This window comes from Perca flavescens, chromosome 11 (assembly GCF_004354835.1).
Source record: "Perca flavescens isolate YP-PL-M2 chromosome 11, PFLA_1.0, whole genome shotgun sequence".
In the NCBI taxonomy this organism is placed as follows: domain Eukaryota; kingdom Metazoa; phylum Chordata; class Actinopteri; order Perciformes; family Percidae; genus Perca; species Perca flavescens.
Window position 1 is genome coordinate 5893090 of NC_041341.1, and position 10208 is coordinate 5903297.

The 10208-nt window shown below is 37.9% G+C and overlaps 1 long non-coding RNA gene across 1 annotated transcript; it reads left to right on the forward strand.

Annotated features, from left to right (window-relative positions):
* Positions 1-8453: 8453 nt before the first annotated feature.
* LOC114564483 (uncharacterized) lies at positions 8454-9919 on the forward strand. The gene is made up of 3 exons (XR_003693760.1): positions 8454-8520; positions 8863-9411; positions 9709-9919. It is a non-coding gene; the product is annotated as an uncharacterized LOC114564483 (long non-coding RNA).
* Positions 9920-10208: the final 289 nt, after the last annotated feature.

A 10208-nucleotide genomic window follows, 5' to 3' on the forward strand; every position in this document is an offset into this window, starting at 1 on the left:
ACCACAACGTGCAAAACACTGTAGATTTACAGCACTTTGTTCAAATGCTAACACACTGCTGTCAAAACTGTTAACCACACATTCAAAACAGAATAGATTTCAGTCTGGTGCCTATCAAACACTGCTGATGGCAATTTTAGCTGAAAGCCTAAGCAGGTGTCTTATTTTAGACTAGTTAGTGAACATACATGGTATTTATATAGAGAAAGCTCAGAAAGCAACACAGTCTCACTCCCTACTCGTCAAATGTATGACGCATGGTCAAGGACCCTGGCGTCAAATTTCAACGAAATAGGGGTACCCTTGACGTTATTTTTCGACGAGGGGGTCCGTCAGATAGATATTCATGTTATTCCCTCACCGTCGGATATCGACGAAAGAAAGAAACACGCCCCCTGCCCCTTAACTCGAAATCTGTGACAGTTATTGATATTTTTAGCCCAATAACCGCTGTTTTAATCAACATTATTCACGAGATATTATCATGGTTTATATGTATTTCTTTTTATGTTATTATTTCGGTATATTTCGGCCAGGTAAGCTGGATTGCTTTTTTGTTGATTTATATTTTTTAAACTATAATGCTACATCTATCAACATTTATTTAGATGTTATCATTGTATTCATTTCTTTACTTTAATAATATTATTTCGGTCTTATTACCGGTGAAATATTACAGTATAGGCTCATACAGAACATTACGATATGATCCGAGCAGGAAGCATTCAAAGCCGATAGGCCTATCCCCCAATGCAATGCGGCCATTCATTTCAAAGAATCAGGCAGCGATCAGCTGGTCTTTAATGCCAGGATCGCTTCAATATACATATATACAGTCAGTGATTGTGTCACCAGCAACAACACCTTGCTCAGTTTTGTTCCTGTAAGTTATGAACCATAATAACGTTTAAACGAATCCGCGGAAAACTCCGGAAGTGACGTAGTACGTCCCGCTTTCGGGCGGATACGAAGATAAAAATATATAATATTCGTAATATTGATGTTTTTTTCTAACGTTGTATTTGAGGAGTTAAACAATAAAGATAGTTATAATAATAAAATACAGTTTCATGTATTTGTCTCATATATTGTGTGCTCGGCCGGCCGGCGGGCGGCCTCAATCTGAAATGGAATCAAGCCATTTCACGGCAGACAGCAGAAAGAGGAGCCGAACGAGTCCCCCCACCCACCCCGGAAGAACTACAAGTGCTCAAGCTTTGTAACAGCTTCTGTGGCGTTTCTTATGGGAGTTGTAGTTTTAAAGTATATTGGTATATTTCTCATAAGTAGAAGTTGGCAGTGTATAATTTTGGATACACCCTGGGGTTTTTTGGGATGGAGAACACACTGGTGTCATCAGATTTTAAAAATCGAATCGTTAAATAGGTGAATATAGCTTATTACCATATTTGACAGTGCTTACAGTGGATAAACTTTGGTGACCATATCTACATGACAGCTGAGGTCCAGAGCTTTCTATAACAGCTGGTTTTATGTGTGTAGAACCTTCTGTTGCTAAATGACAGGCCTTCATACATGTACTGGGTTCAAGGTTCAGAGGTCAATATTTCAAAGCAGGAGTAATGTATCCTCTTCAGACTGACATATGTTACTCTCCAGGTTGAGACCTTTCCAACGATGTGTTTGCTATAGTCCTACGACAACGTTTTAATTTTTACACATCATGGAGACCACTTAGCAGGAGATACTTTATTGTCCCCAGAGGTATATTTGCCTTGAGTTCAAATGCTTCACAAATAACACTTGACATATTGTTTTATCATACAGCTGACATACTTAAAATAAAAAACAACATGAACAAAGTGATATAGGCTAGACTGAAGCACATCACACAGCAACAATCTATTGCTCATCTTTCACAAACAGTGACAAGGGCAACACAACCATCCATTCATATCATGAAGCTATTGCACACCCTCAATCTCAAGCAACATTTAAAGTTTTAATTGAGGTAGGTCCAAATTAGGCCTATATCATCATCAACGTTTTTATAGTTTAGAAATGTTAAGTTTACCCATATCTTCTGCCAGAGGATAAGAGCTCAAACTTGGCATGGAGAATAAAGATAGAGCAGACCATCTTCTGTGTGTTTGCCTGGAGAGACTGGTTTCTATTCCTCTACACAACCTTCATGAGAGTCATAATAAAATTCTCTGTAATGCAGCCTTGTATAACATAAACCATCTGATTCACCGTGGGTGTCTGCTCTAAATGATAACACACACTTTCAACACGGGCCTTCCAGCCAAAGGTATGAGGGGCCGTCAGGGACATTATTCAGAATTACCTCTCGCACACACTACTGAAACGCTCTCACACATACAAGTGAAACGCAATGCTCTCACACATACAAGTGAAATGCTCTTATATACACTACTGAAACGCTCTCACGCATACAAGTGAAACGCTCTTATATACACTACTGAAACGCTCTCACACATACAAGTGAAACGCTCTTATATACACTACTGAAACGCTCTCACATATACAAGTGAAACGCTCTTATTTACACTACTGAAACGCTCTCACATATACAAGTGAAACGCTCTTATATACACTACTGAAACGCCTCTCACACATACAAGTGAAACGCCTTATATACACTACTGAAACGCCTCACACATACAAGTGAAACGCTCTTATATACACTACTGAAACGCCTCACATATACAAGTGAAACGCCTTATATACACTACTGAAACGCTCACATATACAAGTGAAACGCCTCTTATATACACTACTGAAACGCCTCTCACACATACAAGTGAAACTCTTATATACACTACTGAAACGCTCTCACATATACAAGTGAAACGCTCTTATATACACTACTGAAACGCCTCACATATATACAAGTGAAACGCCTCTCATATACACTACTGAAACGCCTCACATATACAAGTGAAATGCTCTTATATACACTACTGAAACGCTCTCACATATACAAGTGAAACGCCTTATATACACTACTGAAACGCTCTCACATATACAAGTGAAACGCTCTTATATACACTACTGAAACGCTCTCACATATACAAGTGAAACGCTCTTATATACACTACTGAAACGCTCTCACACATACAAGTGAAACGCTCTTATATACACTACTGAAACGCTCTCACATATACAAGTGAAACGCTCTTATATACACTACTGAAACGCTCTCACATATATAAGTGAAACGCTCTCATATACACTACTGAAACGCTCTCACATATACAAGTGAAATGCTCTTATATACACTACTGAAACGCTCTCACATATACAAGTGAAACGCTCTTATATACACTACTGAAACGCTCTCACATATACAAGTGAAACGCTCTCATATACACTACTGAAACGCTCTCATAAACGCTACTGAAACGCTCTCATATACACTACTGAAACGCTCTCACACATACAAGTGAAACGCTCTTATATACACTACTGAAACGCTCTCACACATACAAGTGAAACGCTCTTATATACACTACTGAAACGCTCTCACACATACAAGTGAAACGCTCTTATATACACTACTGAAACGCTCTCACACATACAAGTGAAACGCTCTTATATACACTACTGAAACGCTCTCACATATACAAGTGAAACGCTCTTATATACACTACTGAAACGCTCTCACATATACAAGTGAAACGCTCTTATATACACTACTGAAACGCTCTCACACATACAAGTGAAACGCTCTTATATACACTACTGAAACGCTCTCACATATACAAGTGAAACGCTCTTATATACACTACTGAAACGCTCTCACATATACAAGTGAAACGCTCTCATATACACTACTGAAACGCTCTCACATATACAAGTGAAATGCTCTTATATACACTACTGAAACGCTCTCACATATACAAGTGAAACGCTCTTATATACACTACTGAAACGCTCTCACATATACAAGTGAAACGCTCTAATATACACTACTGAAACGCTCTCATAAACGCTACTGAAACGCTCTCATATACACTACCTAAATGCTCTCATAAACACTACTGAAACGCTCTCATAAACACTACTGAAATGCTCTCATAAACGCTACTGAAATGCTCTCATAAACGCTACTGAAACGCTCTCATAAACACTACTGAAACGCTCTCATAAACGCTACTAAAAAGCTCTCACACATACAAGTGAAATGCTTTCATATATATATTTTTCATGTTTTAATGCTGCTTCCACCGGGACACTATGGTGGCTCGGCATCAATAATAATAATGAATTAATATATATAATATTTATATATAATAACAATGTGCAATAACTACTGTGCAATACCATTCCATATTCACTGTGCAATATATTGCCTATGTGCAACTGCTGCTGATGCTACTATTTGTGTTATTTATTGTTTGTGGATTCTTACTGTTTTTTCTCTTGTACATAGTGTTTTTATTTGTTATTTATTATTGTCCTACTCGTACTGTTTTGTTATACTGTTTTTTTCTCTATCCACTTTGCTGCTGTAACACTGGACTTTTCCCATTGTGGGACAAATATAGGAATATCCTATTTTATCTTTTCCACCTGATTACATAAAGGTGCATACACATACCACATAGCTAATAATAAATATACAAGATACAGCTTATGACAACGTGCCCTTCCAATTCAGATTACATAGGTCGGTCTAATAAACATCATACAGAAACTGTTCTTAATGTTTTTATCTGGATAGATAAAAGGTAAAAAAAATACAGCACCTTCTGTTTCAGATGTATAGGCTTTGCCTATACATATAAGTATGAGCATTTTCAGAATTTCAGTCCAACAACCGACGTTAGTTAACGTTACGTTCTCTGTCGCAGAGAGCTTGATTGACAGCGGTGAGCGCGTTTTATGGCGAATCAACACATGGCTCGTTTGAATATTAAAATAAGCAGGTCACGACAAGAAAATGTAACCAATGAAATTACTTATTTTGACACCGCTTTTTTGACACACATTTTAGCCAATAAGTATTAAACTAACAAGTTAATCTGTCAAAAGGTGGACCTTTTTGTTATTTTATCAAAAGTCATCAAGTCATTTTATAGCACATTTAAATGAACAAGAGTTGACCCAAAGTGCTTTACAGGTAGAGCAGGGAGGGCATAAACAGTATACCTTAAAGATACATAATCAAGTATACAAGGTACCATGAATATATTTTGGCAAAAGTAGAATCAAATAAAGTAACATAGAATAAAACAACAATGGAACGTTTGTAAATACAAAAGCATAAGAAAAAGATGAGTTCAGTTCATAGCTCTGAATCTTAAAAAAACATTAGGAATCAAAGGAATTTAAAAGCAAGAGAGTAGAAATGCATCTTCAGATTTGATTTAAAACTAACAATTGTATTACATAAATTGATCTGGGGTGGGAGGGATTTCCAGAGTTTGGGGGCTACTACAGGCTCCGTCCCCTCTGGTTTTTCAGGCTTAGCCGGACTGTCCAGCCTAAAGCCTGAGGAATGGCCACCCTACGGTGTGTGTGTGTATATATATATATATATATATATATATATATATATTTCACTATAATGTGTGAAAGGATTTCATTATAGTGTGTGAGAGGTGTTTCACTTGGTTATATGAGAGCTTTTCACTATAATGTGTGAAAGGATTTCACTATAGTGTGTGAGAGGTGTTTCAGTAAAACCGAAGGCATTTCAGTCAAAACGGAAGGTGTTTCAGTAAAACCGAAGGGCTTCCTTCAACAAAAATGCGCAATTCACAGCGCGATTCACGTGTTGATCGTCAGCCACATTGTTCGCAAACACTAATGTCTGCCCAACAGCCTGCAAGCAGCCTAACCGAGGCAGCAGCGTTACTTCACACTTTACTGGCGTCAGCGGAGACCATCAGAACCGTTGCAACTTCAAGCCGCGACACAATGGACAGTCACACAGCGTCACTTTCCCCCTCCGGACAGCACAGCAGCATGACACTGCCAACTGCAGCTCCAGTCCGGAGAGAGTGTGCGCAACGCTTCAGCTCTTGGACATCAGCCACGAGGTGGAGTTTTTTTCTAAATTATTGTTTAATCCAACGCAACGCAACAAGGCATGGTAGTGAGCTAAACAGTAAGCTGTTTGTGTCTCCACTACAAACATGCGCTCACTACCACCCTAATACCCGGTTTCCGCGGGTCCTAAGAGTCTCAGATCTACTGCAAACTTGGCATAGTTCTTGCAGGGGGCCTAGATAGGTACACTGTACACCAGCATTCCTCTACTAAATGTTTCTTCATCATTTCTGCACTGCTGTTACACCAAGCATAATCTAATGTTGTTATTTGGCCATATTGGTTGTTTACTTGAACAGTGCCATATCTTAAACTAATGTTACTGACTGTTGTTACTGTTGTCTGTTGTTACAGTCTGTTACAATCTGTAAATCCTCTGTTATTTTCTGCCCCACACTGAAGCAATAATACATTTACCAGTGATGATCTTCACTGCATATTACTGCTGTGATTAAATACATCCTTCAGCAGTATTTGAGTCACGTACTTTAGTAAAAAATACTGATTATACATGGAACTACTTTTTATGTATGCCCCCTTTTTTGTCTTAGCTTATTTCTCATCTACAGTACAGTCCAAAAGTTTGGACACACCTTCTCATTCAATGCATTATATTATTTATTTTCATGACTATTTACATTGTAGATTCTCACTGAAGGTATCAAAACTATGAATGAACACAATTATGTACTTAACAAGAACGTGTGAAATAACTGAAAACATGTCTTATATTTTAGATTTCTCAAAGTAGCCACCCTGCTTTTTTATTAATAAGGGAAAAACTTCCACTAATTAACCCTGACAAGGCCCACCTGTGAAGGTAAAACCATTTCAGGTGACTACCTCATGAAGCTCATTGAGAGAACACCAAGGGTTTGCAGAGTTATCAAAAAAAGTAAAGGGTGGCTACTTTGAAGAATCTAAAATATAAGACATGTTTTCAGTTATTTCACACTTTTTTGTTAAGTACATAATTCCATATGTGATCATTCATAGTTTTGATGCCTTCAGTGAGAATCTACAATGTAAATAGTCATGAAAATAAAGAAACACATTGAATGAGAAGGTGTGTCCAAACTTCTGGCCTGTACTGTATGTCTCAGCATAAAGGAATGACTGTTTATTGCATATCCCCTTTTCACGTTACATTTATGTCACTCAGAAACACCAGTCCCATTTCAAGGTGGCTGCTGAACTCTGACCTTGCGATTGTCACCTCAGTTGACAAATTATAACCTTCCATGCCCTGTCCACAGCCTACAATAGATAATGAGTCTGTGTTAAAGGGAAGGGCAGACATGTGGTTTTTCATGGTAGATTTATGACTCAGAGAGAAATCACGTAAATAAGAGTGTTCAGGGCTTGAAGTGATAAAATTGGTTAACATGAATATATTTGACCAAAATCTGAATATTAATGGGTTAAATATAACTGATATTGATAACCACTACCCATTATTTATATAATATTGATAGCGGGTGATGGTTAGTATTTTGTATTGTATTTCCTATAGCAGTATGACATATGGCTGTTTTCATGTGTTCTGATTGTTACAATCTTATTTCAGAGTCAGGAGCATGACCATTTCAACAAGGGCGTAACACTACTCTCTAATCAATCATGGGGATTAGTGTGCAAACAAGGTCCAAAATCATGGTTAGGTCCAAAATCATGGTTACACAAAGTTTTAGAACGCATCAGGGATGGCTTTGGTGAGCACATTCCAGACGATGTCAGGTAAATGCCTCTTTTTTCCTCTTACTCTCATGATTATTACAAACATTTGCTCATATTTTAGTATGAAGCGTTGTTTTAATCTGCCCCTGTTTGCCCTGTTACAGTTACTGCATTATGTGATAAATTCAAAATCAGGTCTTTCTGTATCTGTTTTCAATTAAAATCCCTCTACAGTTTCATGAAACATTTGCAGCAATGTGTTGTGCAAAACTTTGATTTTCAACATTCCCACATGGCCCTTGAAATTTGGCTACCGTCATCTTGTGGAACATGTATGGTACTATACAATCCAGTTTTGCTAAGAAATGCATCCACAGTGACTGAATTTGGATAGTCACACTGAAAAGGAAAAGTCAGTATTTTTCACCCTGGACCAAGCAAAATTATATTGCTTAATTTATTAGATTAAGTTATTGGAAATGTACATCATCCTTGGCATGCATATTATATTGCAGCTCACTTCTCCATTCATTTTTACACCTAGCTTTTTATTTGTTTGTGTCAACCACGGCCCTGGTCATCATTTGAGACCCGGCCATTAATTGAGAGCCAGTTTTTGTTTGCCGAAATGTGATATTTATCAATATTGTTTTTCCTTTTATGCCATTGTTTTGCAGCTCTAAGAGAGGACTGGTACTACATTTCTGGCAAAGCCATTGCAGTGAGCTTGTTACATGGCGGTCCACCACCAAACTTCCTCTCTCAGACATAGCTGACACAGAACTCTTGGAAAAAGTCAAAAAGGTCAGTTGATAGATTTTGAATGTTATACTGAATTAGTTTACATTAAAAGGTTCTCTTGTTGTTTTCCCTTTTTGAAAAGGAGTATCAGCCCACTTTTTCCATATTATGTTGTAGTTTGAATGCCACAACTATTCAACGGACAAGTGTCGACAGCAAAGCATATTTTCCCTCTTATTTATCGCATTGTAGCAATGTCTGGAAAAAAACCTGCACTGCCATGAACTGTTAGGGGACCTCTAGGCATTCTGTAGTATGCAGACCACTAGTGTCTGGGTTCGTACTAATAACTTAAATGACTGAAACTTCCATAACAAGCCATCTTGCTGCTTCTTGTGATGCTAGGTATCTGAAAGTACAACCCTTGAGGACCTTGAGAAGTCAAATGCACCTTTGCTTGACTACTTGGCCAATGCAGGATGTCTGAGGCCTATGCGGTCGATAAGAGACAGGGATCTGCTGGTACAAGACATTGTCATGTTTCAGGTCATCCACAGGGTTCAAAGTCCATTTCAAAGGTTTTCAGTGTTAGTTGTTGTACAGTCAGATCAATCTCAAAAGGAGTCATAATTTTAACCATTGAACAACAAGGTGTAAGACTAGCTTCACAAAATCTAATGTGTTTGTATTAAACCAAGGGACAATTTGACAGTGTACAATTGAATTATGGATTCCACAATTATTCCATGTTGTTTGTACAGATTCTGTGAAGGAGTGAAAACTCTTTGGGTTCAGGACCAAATACGACGACATCCAGGCAGCTTTCGACCATTGTTCTGCTATGAGCTGTGGATGATCTTTTCAGCATTCGTCTCTCTCCAGAAGGGAGCAACAAGAGAGCTGCTGAGGAGATGGTCGTTACTTTCTGGAGGGACTATCTCCAAAATGCAGAAGGTAATTAATGGTTTAATGGTCAATGGTCATCTGTTTTTTTAGTATCATTCTTTTTATTTTATTCTCTTGGTAGTCATAACATTATCACAAAGCAACCTGCGAATGTCGAAAGATGAAAGACTTGTTATAAATGAATTGCTATAAGAGGCATTCAGATTTTAGACGCTTTGGTTTTGAGAAGTGAAATACTCTTACTGGACAATTTATTAAGTATCAGCTGATGTTAATTGCTTTAGAGATAATTCACATACATATTAATTGGACCAACTACCACTGATAATGTTTTTCTTTTTATAGAAGAAGGGCCATCCAAACTAGAGAAGATATTGGCCTTCACAACTTGAGCATCTGACCAGTTCATTCACAAAGGAGATGATGGCTTCTCTACATCAATGTTCCCTCTTGCCAACACATGTGTTAACTGCATCAACTTGCCACTACATGTGTCTTACCAACTGTTCAAGGAGAAGTTTGACATTGCATTAGGAAACCCATATGGATTTGGCAGGGCATGAACATGTCATGCTCTGAAAACGTTTTCTGTCTGTGTCTCACTTTCTCTGTTTGTCACTACCTTTCTGCTTGTCAGTGCAGAAGTGAAGAAAAAACATCTATTCCATGGTTCCCATCATTTTCAAGTGGGTTTACTTGTTGAATAATGTTAGTTGTGGTCTCATTAATAGTTACATCTGTCTGGAATTACAACATTATTATTGGTTTGAAGTTCAGGTAATGGCCCTTCTTCATCAATGCCATAGTTATCGGCATCAAAAATGCTGTTTAGACCTGGATGGATT